Source organism: Salmo salar, chromosome ssa21 (assembly GCF_905237065.1).
Source record: "Salmo salar chromosome ssa21, Ssal_v3.1, whole genome shotgun sequence".
Taxonomy (NCBI): domain Eukaryota; kingdom Metazoa; phylum Chordata; class Actinopteri; order Salmoniformes; family Salmonidae; genus Salmo; species Salmo salar.
In genome coordinates, this window is record NC_059462.1 from 39138721 (window position 1) to 39153314 (window position 14594).

A 14594-nucleotide genomic window follows, 5' to 3' on the forward strand; every position below is an offset into this window, starting at 1 on the left:
AGGGATTTGTTCTAGCAACCTTTTGGTTACTGGCCCAATTCTCTCTAATAACCTGCCCAGAGACTGCGGTTGAAAATTTGCCGGCTGGCTAAAACCGGCACTTTTACTGAAACGTTGATAAATGTGCACTGTCCCTGTAAAAATAAAAATAAATAAACTCAAACTCAGAGACAAAAGAGAAATGATTTTATAACTTAAAACATTTTTATTGGTCAAATGTTTGGGGAAGCCTGGCTTCCCTTGGCATCCATGAATACACACCACTACCTGTTTAGAACAAGGCACTTAAGTAATACTGCAAAAAATTTGGCAAAGAAACTAACTTTTGTTCTGAATAAAAATAGTTATGTTTGGGGCAAATCCAACACAACATATCACTGAGTACCACTCTTTATATTTTCCAGCATAGTGGTGGCTGAATAATGTTATGAGTATGCTTGTCATCGGCATGGACTAGGGTGGTTTTTAGGATAAAAAGAATACAGCTAAGCACATGCAAAATCCTAGAGAGAACCTGGTTCAGTCTTCTTTCCAACAGACACTGGGAGATTTCACCTTTCAGCAGGACAATAACCTAAAACACAAGGCCAAATATACACTTGAGTTGCTTACCAAGATGATATTGAATGTCCCTGGGTGGCCTAGTTACAGTTTTGACTTAAACAGGCTTAATCTATGGCAAGACTTGAAAATTGATTTCTAGCAATGATCAACAACCAGCTTGAAAAGTGTAAAAAGAATAATGGGGAAAATATTGTACAATACAGGCGTGCAAAAGCTCTTAGAGACCTACCCACAAACACTCAGCTGTAATCAAACCTTTTTTTGTAAGGGTATAATACAGTGGCCTGGAACTCAAGGTCTACAGGCCACATCAGGTCTGCAAGTCACATTGTGCTGGCTTGCAAAGTGATGCATAATTCCAATTGGAATTTAGCTTGTACAAATATTTTGAATGTTTTATCACCGCATCCTGCATTCAGAATGACTTACATGGTTGGGAAGAGTAAGATATGAGACTAACTAAAGCATCAAAACTGGAACAACCATTTCAGTAATGGGTGAAAAAAGTCCTAGTAACATATTGGATTGGTTTAGAAAATGTTTGTCATTTATTTTTGCGTAGCATAAGATTATTATTAATCAATTTACACGCACAAAAATATTTCTTGAACAATTATAAAACTCAACCTGCAATAGACAATGTTGGGAAATATGATAATGATGGGTGTGGTTTTGGTATCACAGTGATTAGATTAGTGGTTTTGGTAGCCTAGCGGGTTAGAGCATTGGACTTGTAACCGCAAGGTTGCAAGATTGAATCCCCGAGCCGAAAAGGTAAAAATCTGTTCTGCCCCTGAACAAGGCAGTTAATTGAAAATAAGAATTTGTTCTTAACTGACTTGCCTAGTTAAATAAAGGTAAAATAAAAATACAATTTGTTTCAGGCCTCTGCAGGGTAAAACTAAGCCCTCAAAATAAGACCTTTTGAAATGCGTATGCCGCAGGGGTGTCAAACTCATTCAATGTAAAGCCTAGTGTTTGCTGGTTTTGTTTTTTCCTTTCAATGAAGACCTAGACAATCAGGTGAGGGGGGTTATTTTATAATTAGTGACCTTAATTTATCAATCAAGTACAAGGAAGCAAAAACCCGTAGAGACTCAGCCCTCCACGGAATGAGTTTGACACGTGACGTATGGCATTGTGTTAAATAAAATAAACATTTTATGATAACATATTCACTTAGGATCTCACTTGGGGAAGTCCATAGGACTGAAAAAGGATGAATGCAATTTATTTTTTAGTTTTACTTAACCCTTATTTTACCAGGTAAATTGACTGAACACATTCTAATTTACAGCAACGACCTGAGGAATAGTTACAGGGGAGAGGAGGGGGGATGAATGAGCCAATTGTAAGATGGGGATGATTAGGTGGCCGTGATGGTATGAGGGCCAGGACACCAGGGTTAACATCCCTACTCTTACGATAAGTGCCATTGGATCTTTAGTGACCATAGAGAGTCAGGACACCTGTTTAATGTCCCATCCAAAAGACAGTACCCTATACAGGCCAATGTCCTTAATCACTGCGCTGGGGTATCGTGATATTATTTTAGACCAGAGGAAAGAGTGCCTCCTACTGGCCCTGCAACATCACTTCCTTCAGCATCTGGTCTTGCATCTAGGGACTGACCAGGACAACCCTGCTTAGCTTCAGAAACAAGCCAGCAGTAGGACACAGGATGGTATGCTGCTGGCAATGAAACAGCCATGTCTCTGTCAATAACAAATACAGTCATGGGTTATAACTCTATGATTCACTCAAAAGGCAAGGCATTCTGGGAAATATTTTAACACGGTATTACACTAAGCAGTGTGTTAATTTGACACTCATTTCAGTGTGTATATGGTCCTACTCTTTCAGTGTTGATTTAATGTAATACTGGAGAATTTGCTGTGTAGCTCCTCAATGTGCCAGTAGATCTACTCACAAAATTACACACAAGACCAATAAAAACAGAGCGGAATCAGTATGATGTCATAGCTCAAGAGCAAACAAAAAATAAAAGACAATTGGTGCCATTCAGCAACTCCAGCCCAAAATAACTCAAAATGCTTATATCAGCTGTTACTGGCCCCTGCTTTAAAGACTCTCTGATCCAGAATTCCCAACCTTGAGGTCCTTTCTGCTGATCTATCTGTTCAGGCCTACAGATGGATGAGCTAGCTACTAGGGGTCTTCATTGATGTGCTCTCTGGTCATACAGCTCTGCTCTGCTTTAATATCTAGACAGCCCGGCCAGGGAAGACTGTTTTAGTCTGTCCTTCTTGGTCACTTTGTGATGCAGAGAGCATGGGGTAGGACAGGGGCAAGAGGGAAAGCCCAGAGTGAAGGTCAGGATGTGTTATTCTGATATCTCTGATGGCCGCAAGGTCACCTTGGTGGGCGGCTGTGCCCTGGATCCAGGCCAGACAGCAGACTAGCACAGTCACCCCGCTGAACACTCAGCAGAACTGTCCTTCTCTCTGGTTGCATCTCAGATGGCAACCTATTCCCTATATAGGGCCCATAGGACTGTGGTCAAAAGTAGTGCACTATATAACTGTCAGAATAATGTTGACTGCAGATGTAACTTTCAGATGTAAATGAGCTGTTAGCTAATTCAGCTGCAACGCATCACTTTTCACTTCTGCGACTAATGGTTTGTTGTACATTGTCCTTTGTTTCAAATATAGGGAATAAGGTACCATTTGTGACGCATTCTCTCTCTCTGGAGCCTGCCTGCATGTCGCCAAGGATCCCGGCAAACAAACGGATGGCACGGAAGCCTCTCGAAACCATTTTCTCATTTTTCATTGCTTGTACCATAGCATAGGTTTGTGTTCAAGATGATGAGGGCACGGACAATACCATTATCACAATATTTTTTCCTTTAAAAACAAGAAGCAGACCAAACTCTTTGGTCCTTTAAAAACCTGCTGTATGTCAAATATTGTGTGCTATAGCTTTGTTAAGCAGGACAAAACATCAATCTTTTAAACTTGTCTTAAAAAACTACACATTTTTCATGGTGAGCGAACGTTGCACCTTTTCCTGTCCAACTATAGCTTGGAAAATAAATAAATGTTACTCTAGATGACAACATAATGTTTGTTTCCAACATCAGAGCTGTTTTCATAAAGAAGTTAAAGTCGTTTCCTTGCCACGATACTAACGAGTATCGCAATGCTGGTTTCGTCCCGGCGATGCTGGTATCGTCCCGGCCCTAATGATGATAGGATCCTACTGTAGTGTGTGTATAACTTTGTCTTCCTATCTTGTGTGGGAAAGCCTAATATAGCCTCAGGCACGACATAATCATTTACACTGAGATAATAATGTTGGCACTTTACCAGGTCCATGTTATAGGCTTCTTAATACAAAACATTCAGAAAAAACAAAGTTAACTTGATTAAAGTCAGATTCTGCATGTACATATTTGAAACATTTCTATTGTTCTGGCTATATTATTATTGATAATATCTGTAAGCCTTCCAGTGGGTGATGTCTGTCCACTTACAAATCTGTCTCTGGCTGAAATAAAGACGGGATATCTAGAATTCATAAAACCCTAGGAAAGACAACCTAACCTTGATTATGATTCTGAATATATGATACATGTGCAGTTGTCCAAGCTACGCATCAAGGCCTGTTTAAGTCTGTGCTGATTCCTACCTTGTATCCAACAGGAAGATCCTGACAGTCCTGTGTACAGCCACTGACTCTGCGATTAAGACACTCGTTCACGTTGCAGTTCTTCTCATCGGACCGGTCTCCACAGTCGTCTTTCTTGTCACACAGAATCCCTTCAGAGATGCAGCGTCCATTGGAACACATGAAGAAGGAACCGTTGCACAGACTCCCTGGAAGGTAATTTATAACTGTCAATGGTGAGGCAAAAAGCATTTACAATAGCAATCATTTAAACTGCATTGTGGTAAATGAGATTCACTTTGATATTCTGAAAGTTTTACTCTTATTATCTTTATATCTTTGCACTAAAACAAATGCTGGGTGAAAAACAACCCAATTTTGGTAAATATTTTGCAGAATACACATTGGGTTATTTTGACAAAGCCAGTTTGGCCACTCAATTGCGTTGTAAGCTATGACTCACCAGGTCAGAGCAGAAGACTGTAGGCATGGCTTAGTAGAGGCATGGATTTCAGAGAGTTGGTCACCCGTAAGAGTAAATGTCATTCTGGTTCATCTGTCTATTGTATTATCTGTTTGTTGAGTACTAATGCATTTACATTTGAGTCACTTAGCTGATGCTCTTATCCAGAGTGATCTACAGGAGCAATTTGAATTAAGTGCCTTGCTTAAGGGTATGTTGACAGACTTTTCACCTAGTTGGCTTGGGGATTTGAACCAGCAATGTTTTGGTTACTGGCCCAAAGCTCTTAACCGATATGCTACCTTCTGACCTTTAGTGAGGTATACCCAAGAGTATGAGTTCCTCAAGTGCCTATACATGTCCCAATGTTGGGAGAGTTACCACTTTGTTATATAATATTTAAATAATAATGTTATACATTTTATATAAGAATATGTAATGTGGCATGGCCTATTGGGGGTGTGGCTTTCAAATAGTTATTTTTGCCCATCCGTAATAGTAAATGTCATTCCTGTTCATCATGTTAAGTTTGTATTCATATACACTTAATAGCAATATTATTTAGACAAAGTGGTAACAGTCCCAACATTGGGATATGCACAGGCACTTGAGAAACTCATACTTTTGTGTAAGACTCAATGCAGCTACAAAAGTGTCTTTGCTCAACATGTGTTGACAACACAAAAGAACATATGAAGCAGAATGACATTTACTATCACAGACGGGCTAAAATAAAAATCTGAAAGCCACGTCCCCAATAGGCCATACCATATTACATATTCAACCCAGCATTTTTTTGTGTGGTTTCTATCCTCTCTTAAAGTAGACTGCTGACAGTAATGGAGAGAGCCAAACAGCAGTAGACTAGAGTACCTGCGGCCAGTCAAACAGCAGTAGAATATACTACCTGCGGCCAGACGGTACAAACAGCAGTAAACTACACTACCTGCGGCCAGGCATTTGAACAGCAGTAAACTACACTACCTGCGGCCAGGCATTTGAACAGCAGTAAACTACACTACCTGCGGCCAGGCATTTGAACAGCAGTAAACTACACTACCTGCGGCCAGGCATTTGAGGTTCAGGGGCAGCTCATCAGATCGGTCAGGACAGTCTGGGCAGCCGTCACACTCCCACTGAGCACTGAGCAGGCAGCGACCATCCCCACAGCGAAACTCCTCAGGTCCACAGGGCCGGTACACTGCAGATACAGAAAAACAAAGAGAGAGCTGCAGCCTCACCAACTGACACTTACACAGGCCAACACATCATCGCAGATCCCAGTTAGATTACTGAAAAGTAATTCTACTTCCAACTTACAGTAAGGTATTAATTAGTTAAATCTCTGTTATAACTTATTATAATGTTATAACTTAGTTATTACTCTATGGAGGTAATAGAAGACAAAGCAACAAATCTACTTGCCACATTCAAGTGACTCGTCAGATCCATCACCACAGTCGTCGTCATGGTCACAGACAAAACGCTGGGGAACGCAGACTTTGTTGTGGCAAAGGAAGGAGTTGTCATCACACGTGTTGTTGGGAGCTGGGGGGGTGAGAAATATGGTTGGAGGGTTACACTATGAGTTGACAATATCATGGCACTCTAGAGCAGGGTTTCCCAAACACTGTCCTGTCACCCCCCGTGCACATTTTGGTATTTGCCCTAACACTACACAGCTGATTCAAAACATCAAAGCTAGATGATTAGTTGATTATTTGAATCAGCTGTGTAGTGCTAGGGAAAAAAACTAAACGTGCACCCAGATGGGGCCCCAGGAAAACCCTGCTCTAGAGATGTGGCGTCGAAGTACATATGCTCAACAATATGGAGTCAGCACTGAAGGAAGTAGGGGTGGGGGTGGGGGATGCCTTTTTCAGGAATTTGACTTGCGTCTTTAACACTTGTGTTACAAAAAGGGAAATTCCACTGCTGCTCTTTTACTGTATATACGTCCAATAATATGTACTTTAACATTTTTTTACATATAATTGGTGTCATAAAAATCTTGAATTTCCTTACTACATGCAATACTGTGCAAGCATTTCTGCATCTCACCAGTAGAAACAGGCTATCTACGTTTCCTGGTTGTAAGCAAACCACAATCACTGACTAATGTGATTCCTACAGACTAATCCTGCTGCTGATTTCGATGATGATGACCTTGACACCAGCTTTAGTAGTACAGATCATGTAGACCCATTGGATGAAAGCTTTCAGCCGGGAACAAGCGCAAGCTCAACATCATCTGACTCGGAAGAGGAAGACTGCACGGGGCTGGCAAGAGCCAAAGTGTATAGTCTGAGTCAAAGGTCATGGAGTGCATCTGCAAGACGAGCTGGCATTGCCCAACAAAAGACAAGGTTCACTAGCTGAAGAACATTCAGGACCCTGCCTGGAACATTCAACCAACACAAATTCCATCTTTAGTTAGACTGATGTTGTAGAATAATATAGAATGCCTAGTATGCTCACAACTGAATTGTGGTATAGATATTGCTAGCTCTTGTACATATGTACAGTGGGGGGAAAAAGTATTTGATCCTCTGCTGATTTTGTACTTTTGCCCAATTACAAAGAAATGATCAGTCTATAATTTTAATGGTAGGTTTATATGAACAGTGAGAGACAGAATAACAACAACAAAAAATCCAGAAAAACCCATGTCAAAAATGTTATAAAATGATTTGCATTTTAATGAGGGAAATAAGTATTTGACCCCTCTGCAAAACATGACTTAGTACTTGGTGGCAAAACCCTTGTTGGCAATCACAGAGGTCAGACGTTTCTTGTAATTGGCCACCAGGTTTGCACACATCTCGAGGGATTTTGTCCCTCTTCTTTGCATATCTTTTCCAAGTCATTAAGGTTTCGAGGCTGACATTTGGCAACTCGAACCTTCAGCTCTCCCCACAGATTTTCTATGGGATTAAGGTCTGGAGACTGGCTAGGCCACTCCAGGACCTTAATGTGCCTCTTCTTGAGCCACTCCTTTGTTGCCTTGGCCGTGTGTTTTGCGTCATTGTCATGCTGGAATACCCATCCACGACCCATTTTCAATGCCCTGGCTGAGGGAAGGAGTTTCTCACCCAAGATTTGACAGTACATTGCCCCGTCAAATGATGCGGTGAAGTTGTCCTGTCCACTTAGCAGAAAAACACCCCCAAAGCATAATGTTTCCACCTCCATCTTTGACGGTGGAGATGGTGTTGTTGGGGTCATAGGCAGCATTCCTCCTCCTCCAAACACGGCAAGTTGAGTTGATGCCAAAGAGCTCAATTTTGGTCTCATCTGACCACAACACTTTCACCAGTTGTCCTCTGAATCATTCAGATGTTCATTGGCAAACTTCAGATGAGCATGTATATCCTGTTGGGTCTAGGGGGCAGCATTTGCACGTCTGGATAAAAAAAATGTACCCGATTTAATCTGGTTACTAATCCTACCCAGTAACTAGAATATGCATATACTTATTATATATGGATAGAAAACACTCTAAAGTTTCCAAAACTGTTTGAATGGTGTCTGTGAGTATAACAGAACTCATTTGGCAGGCAAAACCCTGAGACATTTTCTGACAGGAAGTGGATACCTGATGTGTTGTATTGACTTTAAACCTATCCCATTGAAAAACACAGGGGTTTAGGAATATTTTGGCACTTCCTATTGCTTCCACTAGATGTCACCAGCCTTTACAAAGTGTTTTGAGTCTTCTGGAGGGAGATCTGACCGAACAAGAGCCATGGAACGATGATGTCCCATTAGACACCTGGCGCGCGAGTTCATGTTGGGTACCCTCGTTCCAATACGTTATAAAAGAGTATGCATTCGTCCACCTTGAATATTATTCATGTTCTGGTTAAAAAAGGCCCTAATGATTTATGCTATACAACGTTTGACATGTTTGAACGAACGGAAATATATTTTTTCCCCTCGTTCATGACGAGAAGTCCGGCTGGCTTACATCATGTGCTAACGAGACGGAGATTTTTGGACATAAATGATGAGCTTTTTTGAACAAAACTACATTCGTTATGGACCTGTGATACCTGGAAGTGACATCTGATGAAGAGAATCAAAGGTAATGGATTATTTACATAGTATTTTCGATTTTAGATCTCCCCAACATGACGTCTAGTCTGTATCGCAACGCGTATTTTTCTGGGCGCAGTGCTCAGATTATTGCAAAGTGTGATTTCCCAGTAAGGTTATTTTTAAATCTGGCAAGTTGATTGCGTTCAAGAGATGTAAATCTATAATTCTTTAAATGACAATATAATATTTTACCAATGTTTTCTAATTTTAATTATTTAATTTGTTACGCTGACTTGACTGCCGGTTATTGGAGGGAAACGATTTCCTCAACATCAATGCCATAGTAAAACGCTGTTTTTGGATATAAATATGAACTTGATAGAACTAAAAATGCATGCATTGTCTAACATAATGTCCTAGGAGTGTCATCTGATGGAGATTGTAAAAGGTTAGTGCATCATTTTAGCTGGTTTTATGGTTTTGGTGACCCTGTCTTTGACTTGACAAACATTACACACAACTCTTGTAAATGTACTGTCCTAACATACTCTAAATTTATGCTTTCGCCGTAAAACCTTTTTGAAATCGTAAAACGTGGTTAGATTAAGGAGATGTTTATCTTTCAAATGGTGTAAAATAGTTGTATTTTTGAAAAATTTGAATTTTGACATTTATTTGGATTCAAATTTGCCGCTCTTGAAATGCACCTGCTGTTGATGGAGTGCACCACGGGTGGCACGCTAGCGTCCCACCTAGCCCCAAGAGGATATGTATTCTTGAGCAGGGGGACCTTGCGGGCGCTGCAGGATTTCAGTCCTTCACGGCGTAGTGTGTTACCAATTGTTTTCTTGGTGACAATGGTCCCAGCTGCCTTGAGATCATTGACAAGATCCTCCGTGTAGTTCTGGGCTGATTTCTCACCATTCTCATGATCATTGCTACCCCACGAGGTGAGATCTTGACAAGCCCATTCCAGCCTTGTGTAGGTCTACAATCTTGTCCCTGACATCCTTGGGGAGCTCTTTGGTCTTGGCCATGGTGGAGAGTTTGGAATCTGATTGATTGCTTCTCTGGACATGTCTTTTTTACAGGTAACAAGCTGCGGTTAGGAGCACTCCATTTAAGAGCTCCTAATCTCAGCTCGTTACCTGTATAAAAGACACCTGGGAGCCAGAAATCTTTCTGATTGAGAGGGGGTCAAATACTTATTTCACTCATTAAAATGCAAATCAATTTATAACATTTTCGACATGCGTTTTTCTGGATATTTTTGTTGTTATTCTGTCTCTCATTGTTCAAATAAACCTACCATTAAAATTATAGACTGATCCTTTCTTTATCAATGGGCAAACATACAAAATCAGCAGGGGATCAAATCATTTTTATCCCCCACTGTATATAATGGAGTTTGACAAAAGGTTTAATAGAATCTTTTGTACAAGTGTACTGACCAGTGACTAAATGATTCCTACTGCACAAGAAACCAATAAAGTGTTGACTTCAACTCCTGGATCAATTCATTGTAACTAGCTACAATCTTACTGCTTAAACAAATGATGCAGGGAGTTGGTGTATCATTTCAACTTTAATTTGCTGGCAAGTAAACATGTTTCAATAAAAAAGTTGATTATTCTGTCAATGTAGCAAATAAGTAGACATGGCTTGTATTCAATTCAAAGTTTATTTGCTCTGGAGATCGAGGTGAGTTTACACAGCAGTATGCAGGAACAGTTATGGCAATTTATCACATATATATAGTAGCAGTAAAATATACTACTAATGCTTATAATTACAGTACCAGTCAAAAGTTTGGACACACCTACTCATTCAAGGGTTTTTCTTTATTTGCACTATTTTCTACATTGGAAATTATAGTGAAGACATCAAAACTATGAAGCTGGTTGAGAGCATGCCAAGAGTGTGCATTAAGGAAAGACATTCCACAAATTAACTTTTAACAAGGCACACCTGTTAAGTGAAATGCATTCCAGGTGTCTGTCCCATGAAGCTGGTTGAGAGAATGCCAGGAGTGTGCAAAGCTGTCATCAATGCAAAGGGTGGCTACTTTGAAGAATCCAAAATCTTAATATATTTTGATTTGTTTAACACTTTTTAGGTTACTACATGAATCCATATGTGTTATTTCATAGTTTTGATGTCTTCACTATTATTCTACAATTTAGAAAATAGTGATAAAATATAGACAAACCCTTGAACAACTAGGTGTCCAAACTTTTGACTGGTACTGTATACTACAGTTCTACAAAGGGAATACTTGCATATGGTGTGTTTGGTGGGTGCAGTGAGGTGTTCGGAGTCACTTTAATACAAGGAGGGATTGTTGTTATGGGACCTTTCACATCTCCTCGGGTCATCAACTTCTTTGTATCCAACCTACTGTCCATTGTGTGAGGGATAAATTGCTTGAATGGCCACCAACAACACACCCAGACAAGGGGATTCAGTGTCCTCTGCCTAGCTTCTTCCCACGTAGAACAGACTCCAAAAATAAATCTGGAGGCCACCAAACGGTATTGTCTATAAGAGAATGACAAAAAACACTATTAGACTTTCATTGGCAATTATTGTGTATTGTCTGTATTCCTAATGTAGCAGCACGGTTCAGACACACATTAGTTAGCTAGCTACAACACACAGGTATAGAAACTCAAAGACTTTTATGAGTCATAATGCCAAAGTCATTCCTTTTCATCATCAAAACATTTCTCCAGTTTTGCTCCAAATAAGATGCATTGAGGCTTGCTAGAGTAGCAAGCTAACATTAACTAACTAGCTAGCTGTAAAATAAGGGTTCATTATATTTAGGGTAAAGCAAACAAAGCTAGCTAGCTAAACCTGGCTAACTTGACTTGTAATGATACTAACAAGCCCGGTTATGCCGATTCGATCACGAAAGCTTATATTGCTAGCTAGCTACCGACAGAAAAACAACTTACTCATTTGTCCTCCTGGTCCAGTTGGTCTAGGCTGACACCGCCAGTTGATCTTGGAAGTTTTGAAGAAAGTATCCAGTACCCGTCTATCCATATGTGCGAAACTTCGATGGTCTGTCACACACACGCACAAACCATGCATTGGGTCTGCACTGACCCTCTCCAGTGAGAACTGTTGGCGATCGAATTCGTTTTAGCGCAAACATTCCTCTTCCATCGGCATGGCTGGAGAGCACCCACATAGGCACCATGAGTTGAAGTCTGACCGTGACTCCCAATCGCTGCTTGCTGGTCTCGCAGTTCTTGTTGTCGCTGTATCAATTCCTCTTCTGTTTATTCCAGCTGAAATGTATAGGTCTGTATGTCCCTATGTAAAATAACATCAAAAACTGTTTCGTCGTCCAGCTCTTCTTGGTGAGAGGAATCATCAGAAGCAGTCATTGTCATTATTTAGCAATCTCAGACAGACAGTAACATAGCTCCCGTGAACCTGTAGAAACTAGTACTGCCCCCATTTTGAAAAGCCTTCAAGGGTGGGAACATAATTGGACAAGGAAGTAGGATTCTCATCAGGCTGAAATCTTTACAAAGCCAGGGAAAATGAGTCAATCTAGATACCCTGCAATGTTGTGGCAGATTGGAGCATCGTTGAGTCCAATTGCTCTATTGAATAAGGACAACAATATATCCTTGCTGCTAAAGTGATCATGCAATTGGCAATACACAAATGCCACAACAATTGCTACAAAAGATTACTCCATTTATTTTTTAGATCAGACAGCATGCTCATTCAACCGATGGCGTCATTGGTTGAACTCTCCCAGCTCAAAAATATAAATAATAATTATGTCCGAAACACTTTTCATAACTCATCATTTTAGAGGGAGACTGGAAAAACACCCTAAATAGTGTCAACATTGACATACAGTGAATTTCGAAAGTGTTCAGACCCATTTACCTTTCCACATTTTGTTGCGTTACAGCCCTATTCTAAAATGGATTCAATTGTTTTTTCCCCTCATCAATCTCCACAACCAATACCCCATGATGACAGAGCAAAAAACCTTCTTTTAGAAATTAAATAAAAACTGAAATATAACATTTACATTACTATTCAGACCCTTTACTGATGAAGCATATTTGGCAGGAACTATAGCCTTCAGTCTTCTTGGTTATGAGGCTACAAGCTTGGCATTCTGGTATTTGGGAAGTTTATCCCATTCTTCTCTGTAGATCCTCTCAAGCTCTGCCAGGTTGGATGGGGAGCGTTGCTGCACAGCTTTTTTCAGGTCTCTCCAGAGCTGTTTGATCGGGATCAAGTCCGGGCTCTGGCTGGGCCACAGGACATTCAGAGAGTTGTCTCGAAGCCACTCCTGCGTTGTCTTGCCTATGTGCTTAGGGTCGTTGTCCTGTTGGAAGGTGAACCTTCGCCCCAGTCTAAGGTCCTGAGCGCTCTGGAGATGATTTTCATCAAGGATCTCTCTGTACTTTGCTCTGTTCATCTTTCCCTCGATCCCGACTCGTCTCTCAGTCCCTGCCACTGAAAACATCCAAACAGCATGATGCTGCCACCACCATGCTTCACCGAAGGGATTCTGCCAGGTTTCCTCCAGACGTGATGTGTGGCATTCAGTCCAAAGAGATCAATCTTGGTTTTATCAGAACAGAGAATCTTCTTTCTCATGGTCTGAGAGTCCTTTAGGTGCCTTTTGACAAACTCCAAGCAGGCTGTCATGTGCCTTTTACTGAGGAGTGGCTTCCGTCTGGCCCCTCTACCATAAAGCCCTGATTAGTGGAGTGCTGCAAAGATGGTTGTCCTTCTGGAAGGTTCTCCCATCTCCACAAATGAACTCTGAAGCTCTGTCAGAGTGACCATCACTTTCTTGGTCACCTCCCAGACCATGGCCCTTCTCCACAAATTGTGGCCAGCTCTAGGAAGAGTCTTGGTGGTTCCAAACCTCTTCCATTTAAGAATGATGGAGGCCACTGTGTTCTTGGGGACCTTCAATGCTGCAGACATTTTTTAGCACCCTTCCCCAGATCTGTGCTTCGACACAATCCTGTCTCTGAGCTCTACGGACAATTCCTTTGACCTCATGGCTTGGTTTTTGCTCTGACATGCACTGTCAACGGTGGGACCTTATATAGATAGGTGTGTGCATTTCCAAATTATGTCCAATCAATTGAATTTACCACAGGTGGACTCCAATCAAGTTGTAGAAACATCTCAAGGATGATAAATGGAAACAGGATGCACTTGAGCTCAATTTAGAGTCTCATAGCAAAGGGTCTGAATACTTATGTAAATAAGGTATTTACATTTTTTTTTTCTTACATTTGCTAAAATTTCTAAATACCTGTTTTCGCTTTGTCATTGTGGGGTATATTGTGTGTAGATTGACGAGGAAAGCATTTAATTTAATCAATTTTAGAATAAGGCTTTAATGTATCCAAATGTGGAAAAAGGGAAGGGGTCTGAATACCTTCTGAATGCACTGTAGATGACACAACATCACACCAGCAGATAGAGCCACAGACAATACAGTCTTTACTATTTAAAATTAATATGGAGGCTCATTGCAAACTTACCACATCCAGCTGCAGACAGTTCGTCGCTGCCATCAGGACAGTCTCTCTCCCCGTCACAGAGCCAGCGTTTAGGGACACAGGCGTAGGACCCAGGGCAGCTGAATAACCCTGGAGCACACGTTACCAAGCCTGAGGGTCAATAGAGAGAAAGAGGCAGGTCAAACAAACTGCAGAATGGGCTAAGCTGAACTATAACCTAAGACAACTATGAGTAACATTGTAAAGGATGGAAAAATTATCATATCCATTCCTGCCACTTACAGATCTAGGATCTTAATTTGATCACCCTGTTGCAGGATAACTTTCCTGCAATGCAGGATATGTGAAACTTGTATAACTGTTTTAGTTTTAAA

The 14594-nt window shown here is 40.8% G+C and overlaps 1 long non-coding RNA gene and 1 pseudogene across 1 annotated transcript; both read right to left on the bottom strand.

Moving 5' to 3' along the window:
- Positions 1-14594, bottom strand: part of LOC106582301 (low-density lipoprotein receptor-related protein 1B-like) — a 407952-nt pseudogene that overhangs the window by 105259 nt on the left and 288099 nt on the right.
- LOC123729572 (uncharacterized) lies at positions 10361-12404 on the bottom strand. The gene is made up of 2 exons (XR_006761216.1): positions 11656-12404; positions 10361-11236 (listed from the first exon to the last, which is right to left on the bottom strand). It is a non-coding gene; the product is annotated as an uncharacterized lncRNA (long non-coding RNA).